Here is a 15,512-nt window from a genome sequence, read left to right as displayed (position 1 = left end):
GATCCTACATGTGTGCATGCTCAGTCACGTCCAACTCTCCTGTGACCCCATGTCCTAGAGCCCACCAGGCTCCTCTGTCCATGGATATTCCAGGCAGAAATACTGGAGTGGGTTGCCATTTCCTCCTCCATGCCATTTTCCCCACTTAGGAAGTGAACCCACATCTCCTGAGACTTCTGCATTGGCAGGTGGATTCTTTACCATTTGAGCCATGCTGCTGCTAACTGCTAAGTCACTTCAGTCGTGTCCAACTCTGTGCGACCCCATAGATGGCAGCCCACCAGGCTCCCCCGTCCCTGGAATTCTCCAGGCAAGAGTACTGGAGTGGTGTGCCATTGCCTTTCCAATGCATGAAAGTGGAAAGTGAAAAGTGAAAGTGAAGTTGCTCTGTCATGTCTGACTCTTAGCGACCCCATGGACTGCAGCCCACCAGGCTCCTCCATCCATGGGATTAGGGGAAGTCTATTCTCAGCTCCTAAAGACAACTAAAACTCCTTGCTATCTGGTCCTCTCTACAGACCCTCTAACCCTTTGAGTATCTCTGAATTATTAAACAGCTTTCACGATTAAGGCACCACCTGATCTAGTTAGGCCCACGAAGATATTATCCTTCTTTATTAACTCAACTGACTAGATTAAGTTGAATTTTAGGGACCTGAGTCCAGGTACATGAATATCATGTACCTTTGATTATTTCAGAAGAATCTCTTTGCTATGTAATCTAACATAGTAAGAAAATGATATATCATCATTTCAGCAGGTCTCCCACACTCAAGGGCAGGGAATCATACAAGACGGGGAGGGGTCAAAGGGAACATCTTAGAATTCTGTGTGTTATGTAAATACCATGTTAAGTGATTTACATGCATTAATTTATTGATATATTAATAAAATTTGGTTGTCCCAGACTTACATGAGTAAAGCTGGTCTTTGAGAACATGTGAAGCTTGGCCTATCTCATAGTCTGGATGCAACTGAACTGTTAACAGATCTGAAATCCAAAGCCTAGAAGTTTAATATTATGAGATAGTGTCCCATTAACAGTTACCTAGAAATAAAGTAACTTTTTAGTTAGGAAAGGTAAATTATAAATTTTCAATGAAAACTAGATAAATGTTGAATGTGTTTCATTTCTGTTTTTACATCATTACAGTGATCTATTTGGATATACCACATCAATTTAAAACTGGAGTACAATGATTTTTTAAAAAAAATATTGTTGATATCGCCAAGATGTGTATGCTTGTGTGTGTATGTGTCTGTGTGTGCACGTGCAAACCTAATTAGAGATTAGGTTTTGCTGAGTGAGATGCACTGGTTAATTTGCACTGGTATAGGATTATTTTCTTGTCAGTTTTATAGTAAATAATTTTTTTCTTATTTCTCTTGAGTTCCTCTTCTACAGAATAAAGTAATAAAAATGGGTTAAAACTAAACTCTCCTATGGGGAGGTTGGGAGGGAGGAATAAAAGAAAAAAAAAAAAAGAAGAAGAAGAAAAAAAAAACACTCAAAAAAAAAAAAAACACAAAAAACTAAACTCTCCTTCCTAGAGATAATTGATCCACAAATGTTATAGGTAGACTTCTAAGATATTCTCCAATATTTCTCACTTCTAGTATGCATGGCTTGTATAATCCCTCAAACTGAGTACAATGACTTCTACTCGCATTATTACATTATATTATGTTATATTATATGACATAATTTACCTTAAGATGGGTAAATTTTGATGGTTTATGATGGCTTATGATGGTTAATTTTTTGTGTCAACTTGACTGGGCCAAGGGATCCTCAATTAAATATTATGTCTAGTTGTGATCCTAAGGGTGTTTTGGCTTGAAATTAACTTTTAAATCAGTGAACTCACTGAAGTAGATTGCCCTCTTCAGTATGGGTGAGCAGCATCTAATTCTGAGTAGTACAAAGAGGCTGAGGAAGGATGAATTCACCTTTTTTTGCTTTCTCTCTATCAGTTTGACCTAACAGATAGATTCTGCCCTTGATCTGAATTTATACCATCAGCTCTCCTGGTTCTCAGGACTTCAGATTCCAACTAGAATTATACTACCAGCTTCCTGGGCCTCCAGCTTATAGATAGCAGGTCATGGGGCCTTTCAGTCTCCATTATCTTGTAAGTCAATTCCAATGAAATGAGATGAGAATGAAATGAAATACATCTCATTGCTACTCAGCAATGAAACACATGAAGGAGGATTCTTAACATTATGTTTTTACAAACATTTGGACAAATTTCAAAACTCATTGTGTTCTTGAAGAAAAATGTATTGGCATGCTTAGACATGGAAACTGTTTTCTTAATAAACAAACTAGAGGGTCTTGTCAGTTTGCTTCAAAGGGATATACACTTAAAATCACCTGTTCAATAGCTCTGAGGCAAGATTTCCAGCTGACACATTTAATTGCTCATGTAGACTACCCAAGTTCCAAAAAGAATTGCCACACTTGGTTCATTACTTGGTAGTAGAGATTAGCTTTGATTTAGTGGAGCTCCCAAATCACAATGGAGATTGAATTCTCTTCAAACTCTTCTATTAAAATAATAATATTAATGAAATTGTAGCAAAAGTAAAAATAAAGGGGAGGGGGATAGTTAAGAAAGGCAGTAGAAAATGACATCTCCACATCATGAGTAGGAGTCATGTTGATCATGTTGGAAACAACTGGAGCCAGGGTGAAACGTACAACTTGGAATTAATCTGAAACCAGCATTTGTGCCTCACATATATAGAAATACTTATATTTACAAAGTTTTAGACACCCTCACTGTTATTTATTTTATGTAATTAGCATTAAACATTGGTTAACACATGACTTTTGCCAAAAAGAATTGCTTTCTGAACCTAGATTTTCCTCAGTTTTTCCAAAGGAAAGAATATTCCAAAGAGATTGTTTCCTATCCTAAGCAGAAGATACTTTAACAGTATTTTCCCTGATATACAAATGGTGACCATTCCCTCCTCCTATAAAATAGTTATTATGCAGTATTGGCATTTCCCCTTAAATGCACATGCAGATGAGCACAGGTAAGTAGAAGCTCTGGTCTCATTTTAAATTTATCTTTTTCATTAAGGATACATTAAATTTTACTGCAGGCCTTCAACAAAGTTACTTCCTTATGCTTACATTATTCTCTGTTTCATCAATATTTCAAAAACAATGCCAAGACTATTTTCTGTTTTGTAGTAAATAGGTAATGAAATTTAAATCAATAAGCACTTTAGTTCTAATATATGCCATTTGGGATTAAGGAGAAATATGGCATGAATTAGCATCCTCCCTTTAAATGAAAGGACTCATTTGTTAAGGAAGAAATTCATATGCTGAAACATCATAATCTATTGGAAGCTACTCTAATTAAAAAACTGATCGCATATATTTACATAGCATTGTAACACTCAGGGAGCAGGGGCACAGATTCAGAAAATAAGTTTTAACAAAGTAATTTATTAATAGTGAAAAATACTGATTAAATCATTGTCTACTTTCTGGCAACTGCTGTCACTTAGAAAGAAAACACCAATAGAAACTCAAAGGACCAAAGAAGCATAAAGATTGGAACATAATATTCTCTGGTACACACAGTTGTTTTTCTTTTACTTTCTGGTTTTTAGCATGTAGTGACATCTTCATTGCAATTCAATAAATATCCTTTATATAGACTTAATGCTTTCAAAGTCCACTTTAACTATCAGTCTCATGAGTGAGTGGGCAGTCAAAACTAGATGTGAGTTAGAACAATTGCTGAGTTTCTAGTTTCTGATCATATTGAGATGCCTAGGAAAAGATTATTTGGCAGTTTCCTGCATTATCTGACAGTTTTTCTCATACATCTCACTCTGTTCATAGAAGACAGAAATTTCTATTTCACACTAAATGTGTAGAAACTTGAAAGAGAATGATAGAAAATAAATAGATGAGAGAGAGAGAAACTGGGAGACATAAATCCACATGCATATTAAATAAATTCTGGACCCTTAAACATAAAAAAAAAGAAAAAAGAGGTCAGTGTTAAAGTACAGGACAATGCTTATTACTCTTTGCATAGTATTGCTTTGGATACTAGTTGAATTTTGAGTAAAATCTGAAATTTGAAACATGATGGATAGTCAGTTTGGAAACTAAATACAAATCATTGCTGTGTTTATAAGGAGAGTTGGTCAATTCTCAAATTTGGGTTTGTCTACATGAACTGAAATAACTTCGTTTATGGCTCCCCAGAGTAGAGCATGGTTGGGAAAGGAAAAAAAAAACAACAACAAAAAAAGACTACATTCTATTGTGCTTTCAATATTGTTGGTGTTTTTACCTGTGAAATAGCATAAATAAACTATATTTTATTTTTTTAATCTCTGCTTTGAAAATTCTCTTAGAAATGACTTGCAGAATTTTAAGGGTGAGTGTTTTATATGGTTAAAAAACTGTAAGTTTATGTCAAAATACAAGATGGGTTATAGAATAGCGGCTCTGTTTTGTCCCATTTGACATTTCTTTCATTAACTGTCATGGTAGACAATGAACCGTGAATCATGGCAAATGGTAAACCACTCCAACTGTACCATATGGAACATCACAGTAAAAATACCATCTTATTTTGCCTTGAGCTTCAAGGTCTGGCCTTAATACAGTCCAGTTGTTCATACACTGGATTCCAGTCTCTCAGTTATGGTGAAGATATTGATATTTTGGGTGGGTACAATTTTTGTTGGGGATGTAAGAAGATATAATTTTTTTGTATTTGAGCAAGTAGCTCTTCCCTTAAATTTATTTTCTTTTCGGTCTTATATGATTCAGCATTTGGTGGACGATAAAGCTGTTGATACCTTGCTGTTGATCCGTAAGTTTGAACGGCATGTTTAGCTTCAAGGGGAGTTTTCCTCTGTCTCCTAAAGGGTATGGTATCTATAGAAAAAATCTGAGATTCCTTTGCCTGGGATATTTGTCTATTTTACCCAATTATTTATTTATTCAATAATTTATATCACGATGGATATTTATTCTATTCATGTGTGCTAAGTCGCTTTAGTCATGTCCAACTCTTTGCTACCCTATGGATTGTAGCCTCAGGCTCCTCTATCCATGGGATTCTCCAGATGAGAATATTGGAGTTGGTTACTATACCCTTCTCCAGGGGAATCTTCCTGATCCAGGGATCGAAACTGTCTTTTGTCAATTGCACTGCAGGTGGATTCTTTACCACTAGCACCACCTTGGAAGTCCCTATTTATTTTATACTTTGTATTATATTGCAACACAATTTTTTGATTCAAATTTTTCTAGATTTAGCTAGGGGGGGCTTTTTCAATTGCCCCTTTTTAACATACCTTCATTAATAAAAGTGGTGATTGCTGTTCTTTTTGGAGCACTACTGAACTTTCTGGCACTACAAATTACTGCAGGTTCATCCTATATGTCCCCCACCCTCATCCTGGAATTAGTCATTTTTCCAAGGATCCCTGGTTTTTCTAATTTGAGAATAATGTTAGAAACCAAGATTTGGATATGATCATTGCCACTAGGATGTCATTGCTTCCAGGCTCTCTCACGAACTGAAACTTGAACAATATATATGTGTATACTAATATTTAATGTTGTGAAGCAAGCGTCACTATGTAGGACTCAGGCTTCATGAGAATTGTATCTTCTAGAAGTGGGCAGTTCACTAATTGCATTGTCATATCCAGAAGCCCTAAAAAAGTTAGCATGACATACACAATTGACTTGTATGAAAATAGAGATGTCTCATCTACTACTAGTATAGGCCTTTTATAAGCCACATTTTTAGTCATTTAGGGACTAAAAAAAACTGAATAGTTGAATCTAACAAACAACAGTCCATAGTCTCTCAATCTGTCTTTTAGAAAACTCTATAAATAGTCTTCCTAAGACTTTGATTTATTTCCATTGTGATTAATGTTGACCCTAAGGTTAATGAGTATATGAAACTATTATGACTAGTAAGGTAATTAAAAAGCAAGTATATGTAACACTTTTCATAATGTTCTCTTTGGGGAGTAGGTAAATGATCTGTACCATTAAAGATTAAATTAAATATTATTTTAAAATGTAATATCCCCTGGAGCAAGTCTGAAAAATTATTTCTAATATGTTTTGCATTATTCTTAATATCTTTGCATAGTAGCACCTAACTATAACTTAAGAGTACAAAAGTGATTTAAAATAAATGAAAAATTCTGCTTTGGGTCAAGATAGATTAGCAGGAACCACCTGAAACAATCCTTTAACCCTCCCCAACTTAAAAAATTATATATATATATATATATATATATATATATATATATATTTAAAAGAGTAGTTTGTAAGACATAGGGTGAAATCCTCAGAAATTGTGCAAAAATCAAAATAAAATTTAATTTTGAATAAAGACACCTCATCTCTATGACTGTTACAACTGGCTGCCTTGAGAGAGTTTAGGGGATGTAGTACCTGGAGAGGAAGTCATTGAAAGGCTGGCAGATCCCCAAATTGAGGAGATGGAGCTGAGAGTACAAGGGCAACCAAAGTGGCTCAAGTTTTCAGAGCAGAATACTGTGGAGGAGAGACCTGCACAGAGAGAACTGAAGAGATTTGAAGAGAATCCACCATGAGTATATGACTGAGAATGAATGCCTGAATACACATGGAAGACACTGCCTCACTTTCTGTCACTAAGTTTTTTCCAAGGCAGGAGACCAAGTGAACATTGAAAAAGTAAACTGTCTTCAGAAAAAGCTTTCATTGCATTTAAGACAGAAAGAACCTGAGGGTGAGGAAGAGAGACTATTGATCAAGATGGCCTTAATATTACCTTCAGCTTAACCAAACTTAGATAAGCTTCTTCCTGAGCATACACTCTTGACTTCCTTTTTCTTAGAGTATTTATTTTAGGAAACTTGCAATTATAAATTATTCTTCTGTCCTTTTTAGATGTAAATCTTCATAAAATGTCTTTCTAGTTGTACAGCACAGTTATATCTTTCTCAAGAATCTGAAAGCTCTCCTTTGAAATGTTATCACTAAGGAAGAGGTTCAGTTTCTGTGAGATGGTGAGAGTCCAACTTCCCTGAATACAAATTAGCAAATACTATTGATCTAATCACAGAGAAAAATATTTATAAACTCAAGAATAAGTCAAAGTGCTCAGCACATCTCATCCACCAAAGTCCATTTTAATAGGATCTAGCACTTTTCCACTAGCTCATCCCAGTCCTTAAAAACTCTTTCCCACCTTTAGTTCCAATGCGGTTGAGTTCAGACTGAGCTCTGGCTTTTGTCCCCTGTTGTATTAATAATAGCCTTAAATAAAGTCTCCTTTGTATAATTTTTTGCATTGCAAATTTTGCTTTGACAGTGTGTTGCCTGATTATTGCAGGATGCACAGAGATTTTTGTTTTCCACACATAATAGGCTTCTCTAATTGCACAGTGGAATGCTTGGGAAAGTTGAGAAACAGTGAATTGACTAGAGGAAAAGAGGTATGAAGCAGCAAGAAGCTTAAAATATAGTGAATGGGTAACTCAGATGCTTACGTTTTGTGATGTGAATCAAAATAATAGCAACATGGGTCCTGATAGAACTATTTTGCCCCAAGCTTTACAACAAACCAGTTCCCAGCATGGTGTGGTAAATGTGAAGATAAACTCCCCACCAGTAAAATCTACTGCAGCTACTTGGTTATGCTATTTTTTAAAACGACTCCCTCACCTTTTTCTACAGACCATGAAAGAAAAATTATTTCTAATTGCCAAAGGACAAAATTCATCCTGTATTTATGAAAATTTAAAGTTAATTTTTTTATTTGTTTGTTTTTATATTCATGCTCCTCATTCCAATTTCATTCATTATCTAATTCTACATGTCTGGTTTTCTTATCTGTAATTTGAGCATAACATGACAGGAAGTAGATACCAGAATTAAATGAATTATTAAATGTAAAGTGCTTAGAACAATGTCTAATTTAGCAAATGTTTTATAATTATCTATTATTGGTATCACTATTAATGACAGTCAAGAAAAATCAGCAGATGTAGGAGAGAACTTCTTTACAGCAGATATTTTTTCTTGGCAATTTGGAAAACAATGACATTTTGAAACTGCTCCCACTTCATTCCTTACTTCTAATTTTCACATAACGTCTTTAAATCATCACTCTCATAAAATCGTACTCTCTCACTTAATGCTTAATCAAGAAGTAGCCCATTTCATTCATAATTTGAATAAAAATGTTTACTCCTTATGCATTATGCAGAAACGTTGTTGGTGCCTTTTTTTTTTTTCTTTTCTCAGTAAGGTACATTGAAACTAGATGAATAGAGTTTATAATTCTGAAAGCATGAAACACCCAGAATGGCTGTTTATATTCAAATAAAAAAAAAGCTGGTAAATAAATCATGAAGAATCATGATACTGAAAGATAGACTATGTTTACAAAAATGAAGTTTCAATTTTTAATTTGTTTCTTAAGTTATAGTAAGCTACATGTTTGTTGCAAGTTAATGTAGTCTTTGTACCTCATCTCTGATTCATATAGCATTTTCCATTAAATCAGAAATAGGCAGGCTTTTTTGATGTGTTGTTATTCTGTGTAATAGAAATGTAGCAAAAATAATCCAATAAAAATATAGCTTTAATTTTGATTCACCATAAATTCATATTATTTCTAGAAATCTCTGTAATCAAGAAAAAGGATGTTATTTTGAATTATTAAAGCTAAGTTGCTCTGGGTCTATGATTCATTTTTGTGTGTCAAAAAATAATCAATTGTTTAAACAGGAACAACCTGGTATCTCCCATTGTGTCAGTGAATATATTTATTATTCGGATCATAAGAAAACTGTTTTTATAAATCCGGCATCGTTGTGTGAGCTATATAAACGTACTAGTCTCTGAGGTAAGACTGCAAAATAAAAAAGGAATAAAATGATGTTTCTAAAAGTCTTATTGGTTTTTGCCTTGCTGTATCATTTAAAGTGGCTGCATTTAACAAGTTCAGTACATCCCAAAATGACTGCAATTCTCAGCTACAATTAAGTTCTCACTTTGGGTTCTGATATTTTTATTTTATGCTTTTTATATTTCTCAAATTTACAAAAATTTTTAAAGGAAGAATCAGTACAAACTATAAATTACCCTATTCCTGATTCAACTAAAGGAATCAGCAGATAATGGTCTTTTCAATCCAACAAAAAGATGTATGACCCACGTGTGTGTATGCATGTGCATGCACACGTGTTTGTGTTTTTGTTAGCAGGTTGTTCGTCTAGTCAAGACTATGGTTTTTCCAGTGGTCATGTATGGATGTGAGAGTTGGACTGTGAAGAAGGCTGAGCGCCGAAGAATTGATGCTTTTGAACTGTGGTGTTGGAGAAGACTCTTGAGAGTCCCTTGGATTGCAAGGAGATCCAACCAGTCCATTCTGAAGGAGATCAGCCCTGGGATTTCTTTGGAAGGAATGATGCTAAAGCTGAAACTCCAGTACTTTGGCCACCTCATGTGAACAGTTGACTCATTGGAAAAGACTCTGATTGCTGGGAGGGATTGGGGGCAAGAGGAGAAGGGGACGACAGAGGATGAGATGGCTGGATGGCATCACTGACTCAATGCACGTGAGTCTGAGTGAACTCCGGGAGCTGGTGATGGACAGGGAGGCCTGGCGTGCTGCGATTCATGGGGTCACAAAGAGTTGGACACGACTGAGGGACTGATCTGATCTGATCTGATCTGATAGATCTATTTAGGACATGTAACATGGATCATTTCATTTGAAATATTCTGTGAAAGTATTTCAAGTAACAATTACAATAAAATAAAGGTTTACAAATGTATCTAAATAGATTTATTGCCCCTTACATTTGAAGTTTCATATTATTCAAGCTGCAAATTAATATTGTTTATTTTCAAACTGAAGGCCATAAAACAAAAAGCTTCCTAAGCATGAAGGTAAAGTAACATTTTGTGCTTTTAAATGTTTTTGCTATCTTTGTTTTCTCAGTTTTGCTGCTTGTTTAGTAATTATCTTTTATACAATTTTCTTCTCACACAATTCTCAACAGCCTCAGTTGGGAAACTTTATTTTTTGTTTTCAGTTGTTTGTTATTCTTTGTCATTGGCAGTTTTCTTAGTCTCCATCTAACTTGTCTAAAGCATAATCTTATTTCTTATAATTATGAGTGTTTATTTTAACTAGATTGTTGAACATTCACTGTACTAATGTCAAAATAGTAGGTCATTTATATGGCCCTTCAATCAAATATCATGAAATATTGATTTTTACAATTGGTTTTATCATTCTGGAAATTTCTGATATTCAACCCCAGAATCCCAATAGTGTTACCAATTAGTGATATTACAGTTTTATGTCATTGTAGAATGAAAATTTATAATTTTTGAAAGCATAGTCAACATATCTACTTAATTGAACTTCCTTAATGAGAAAAAAATAGAGACAAGGGGATAAAGTAGGTTTTTGAAACATGAATGCATTTCATACTCTGGGAACCAGACTAAAAGGAATATTTTATATTTATATAATGTTAATACTTAGAATCTGCTCAAATATTCTTCTTAGTGCATCATTTCTACTGTATTACTGCTGCTGCTGCTGCTAAGTCGCTTCAGTCGTGGCCAACTCTGTGTGACCCCATAGACGGCAGTCCACCAGGCTCCCCCATCCCTGGGATTCTCCAGGCAATAATATTGGAGTGGGTTGCCATTTCCTTCTCCAATGCATGAAAGTGAAAAGTGAAAGTGAAGTCGCTCAGTCGTGTCCGACTCTTAGCGACCCCATGGACTGCAGCCTATCAGGCTCCTCCGTCCATGGGATTTTCCAGGAAAGAGTACTGGAGTGGGGTGCCATTGCCTTCTCCGCCACTATATTACTATGTTCCATCAAATAGGCTTTTCCCTCTGACTTGGTTTATTATAGAATTCTTGATTGCTTGAGATTTGTTTCACATGACTTTCTTAAACCAAGTGATCCTCAGAAATCCAAATGCTTCAAATTAACCACCTTGGGGTTAAACTGAATCCTGTTTTACTGGCTATCTTCAGGCAAAGAAAATCCCCTACCAAAAGCCTCCATTTAATTCTTAGATCATTATTTTGTCCATTCTTCTGATTTCCAGAAGGCAGATACCTTGTTCACCAACTGTTTGTGGAAGAGCACAGCTTGCTATTCTTTTGGGAGAATTTGCATTCTGAGAAAATTCTCATCTAAACCTGCTTCCACCCTGTTCTCTTTGTGGCACATGTTTCTGCTTAGAAGCAAGGGTTGCTGTTGTTGTTGTTCAGTCGCCAACTTGTGTCCAACTTTTTGCAACCCCATGGACTGCAGCACGACAGGCTTCCCTGTCCCTCACCATCTCCAGGAGTTTGCCCAAGTTCATGACCATTGAATCAGTGATACCATCCAGCCATTTCATCGTCTGTTACCTGCTTCTCCTTCTGCCCTCCATCTTTCCCAGCACCAGGGTCCTGTCTAATGAGCTGGCTCTTCGCATCAGATGGCCAAAGTATTGGTGCTTCAGCTTCAGCATTAGTTCTTGCAATGAGTATTCAGGGTTGATTTCCTTTAGGATTGACTGGTTTGATCTCCTTGCTGTCCAAAGGACTCTCAAGAGTTGTCTCCAGCACCACAGTTTGAAATCAGCATATTTTTTCAGTGCTCAGCCTTCTTTATGGTCCAACTCTCACATCCATACATGAGAAGCAAGGGATGCACAGCTTACTTTTACTCAGTTGTGCCTAACTAATTTTCTCATCAGTTAAGTTGCTTTTGTCATCTCAAACTGGTCTTGACTGTGTTCTGTTAAGAACAAGGATGCAAAGCCTGAACTGTAAGCCTGGGTACTCCTATTATTTTTACTACAGTAGTTCCTTTCCCAATGTCTTGGTGCCAAAATTTCTAAATTTATTTTGATATCTCTCCTTCTAATATAATGACATTTCTTTCTGCTAACTCTTTTTCTTTTAACACACTTACTTCATCATATGCATTTCTGCCTTAAGCATTTTTCCCCAGTTTGCTAAAGGGAATGTTGTAGGTACTGCTCCAACATTGTACCATACTGTGTATCACAGAAACTATGGATACCACCAAAATATCAAAATTATCCAAATATGTACCCATCACACATGTCTGTGTATGTAAACATATGTAGGGTTTGTTTCTCTGCTAGACTTATAAAGCTAAGTGGTAGACTATCAATTCTTTCATTTATGTCACAGGAAGGAAGATAATCTTTTTCTAGAAGAAAAGAACTATTTAGTTATTTAGCATTCTAAGTATCTACTTAATTTCTAAGACCTGGGAATTAAGGATGGTCCTAGAAGTGAAGAAAAACTTAGCTGTCTATCTTCTCACACATTCATACAACTAGCCAACAATTCCATTAGGTAAAGCATATTTAACATGTCTGCTTCAGAACAAAATACCTAAAGGAAATTGCCATTAACCACTAGAAATAACTATATTGTAACTTAAACTCTCAAATAAAGCTAATTTAACAAAAAATGATTTATGTTACTATAATAAAAATTAGTAACTGAGACCAACTCTCTTAGACATAAAATAAAGTATTTCTCACACAGAATATCTTGGAATCACTTTCTTTTTTTAGCTTTCTCAGGGAAGATTAATAAAAACTAAATTTTTTCTTAACACTGCTGTCATCTTTTCCACCTCTTCATCTTTGGGTTTATCTATTTTTCTCCTGTGGAGTCCCTATATTGCTGACAACTTTTAGAGACATCTCCCTACTTTTTATGAAAGCAATTTCTTATAAAAGTGATAGTCTATTTCCCAGCTGCCTTTTGGCATCCTTCTCCATCAAGGATAGTTGTCCTGAGAAGTGGGATTCCAACAACCTACCAGAGATTCTGACACTTAGGTTTGTAATATGTTACCTTCCTAGTGAAAATGAACTCTACCTTCCTGGCATACCTGTTTTCAAGTTCTAACTTCCTCAGTCTTCACACTGGCTGAATCCTGCAGAGGGATCTCTTTAAGCAAGTTTTATTTTATTCAAGTCTAGTTGATGTGTTGTGTTAATTTCTGCTGTAAGTCAAAATGATTCATTAATACATACACACACACACATATTCTTTTTTGTATTCTTTTCTTTTATGCTTTATCACAGGGTATTGAATATAGTTCCCTGTGTTATATTGTAGGACCTTGTTATTTATTCACTTTATATATAATAGTTTGCATCTGATAATCCCAAACTCCCAGCCGATACCTTTCCCACCCTCCCTACCTCTTGGCAACTGCAAATCTATTGTCTATGTCTGTGAGTCTGTTTTGTAGGTAAGTTCACTGTGTCATATGAATTTTAGATTCCACATAGAAGTGATTTCATGTGGTATCAGTCTTTCTCTTTCTGACTTCACTAAGTAAGATAATATCTAGGTTCATCCATGTTGCTGCAAATGGCATTATTTTATTCTTTTGTATGGTTGAGCAGTATTCCATTGTACATATGTACCAAATCTTCTTTACTTATTCATCTGTTTATGGACATTTAAATTATGTTCAAGTCTTGGCTCTGGGTCTTTAATTTCTACATCTTCCTCCTAGGTACTGTTAGAGCCAAACATTTTAAAAAAAGTTTTGTCTCCAGAACCAGAAGTGTTTCTAAGATTAACTTTTTATTCTCTAGAATAATTCTTTGTATTTCATCATTTGGATTGATTACCACCAGGGACCATTTGGTACATTAAAAGCACACCTCTTCCATTTTTTTTTAATGTGGCATTATTAAAGAATCAAACATGTATCGTTCTAACATGTTATAAATTGACGAACTTTTACAGGAATTCCTTCCCAGCTGTTATTAACACTATTTTTCATTCTAACTAAATCTACTTTTTATCAGAGCCCCCACAGAAACTTGCTCGTACTTCCTGCTGCTCCTTGGTTCAAATCCTTGACTTCCTATATATATAATCCCATTCTTCAGAAAGCATAGTCCTCCAACATGAGCATAATGAGAGAGAAAATGGTAAATGCCAGTTGCCTAGTTTGTTCTGAACCACAGTATGGAATAGTGGCTGAAGTGGATGCATGTTTTTCCTGTTTGGGGTCCTTAAATTCTAGACTTTCTTTCCATGCATTGATGTCTACTACATTAGTGTAAGCAACACATGCATTCATGTGTTGCATTCACAACTATATGATTTACTACTTAGCACTGACCTAGAACAAAAGATGAGCTGTGTACCTGGCAGGGTGGTAGAGAAGTGGGGACAGAGATATTAAGGTGGAAGATTTCTCTTTTTCTTTAAAATATACTAGTTATGTTTTTCCTACATGACCTTTAACAGAAAATCCTCTCAAATTTCTTTGTGAACACTTTCTAAGGAAGAACTGACCAGGCTAATAGGGTCTTATTTGCTATTTACTTCATTTAGCTGTGCCTTTGTCACCATGATATTACTAGAATAAGGTGGTGATTCTGTTGCCAAGGTAACTGAGATGTTAACTCTACTTGTTACAATCCCTACTGAGTTCTTGGCTGTCCTTTTTTTTTCTTTTTTCCTGAATAAAAAATGAAATCCATTTCTTGTTTCTCCATACTTTCTTTGCTGATTTTTCTCTTCACCAAGGTGGTGTTCTCACTCCCATCCAAGCTAAATGAACTATATGGTACCTCATGTGAATACTAATTTATTAACTTCTAATTATAATTGCTTATCTTGATGCCTTTTGCCTTCATAGATATTTCCTCCAGCTACTATTTCTCACTCAAGAAGAGCCACCACTATTTATATTTAAGGATTTAATAAAAGAAAAATAGAAAGAAATATGGAATGAGAAAGAATGATCATAGTTGGAAGGCAAATCAAGAAGGCAAGAGATCGCAAAAGGCAAAGAACAGTATCAAGAAGGAGGGATGAGCAAGCTCAGCAAATAATGGAGACCAGTGATATGCTTGATGAAAAGAGGGAGTCTTAGAACTATTTGAATGTTTAAATCCAATATGCTATATATTTCTTAAAAGTCTACTTCATATTGAATGTTCACGCATATATGCTCAGTACATGGTTATTTTATAACTGACAGTGACTATAGCGGTATGTGCTTTACTTCAGAATGAAATCAATTCTATGTCTTGGGGATGGTGTTAAATGCGTGACTTTTCCTGATGACATATGATTATTAAAATATCAACCAATTAAAAAGGAAGAAAACAAGAAATAGAAAAGAAAGTAGAAATGGTCACAAAGCATTTCCACTAGGGAATGTAAATGGGACTAAAAATATCTGAAGTGGAAATCAAATTTTGCAGATCCATTTCATTTTGAGCATTATTTTCAGTGAGAACAAAATTTATTTTTAAGCAGTCAAATAACAAGAATTTCAAATGTCCTATGAGTTTTCTGACTGAGGTAGCTATTTTCTAATAATGCCACTTTCTCGCATACCTCTTTCCCAATGACCCACTCCTAGTTTACTTACCCTTCTATAGTTCCCTTTCATTTAAATCTGGGCTGG

Source organism: Bos grunniens, chromosome 6, assembly GCF_055505025.1.
Source record: "Bos grunniens cultivar Pamir isolate PY7600 chromosome 6, Bosgru_T2T1.0, whole genome shotgun sequence".
Lineage (NCBI taxonomy): Eukaryota > Metazoa > Chordata > Mammalia > Artiodactyla > Bovidae > Bos > Bos grunniens.
Note: the sequence above shows the minus strand (reverse complement) of the source record.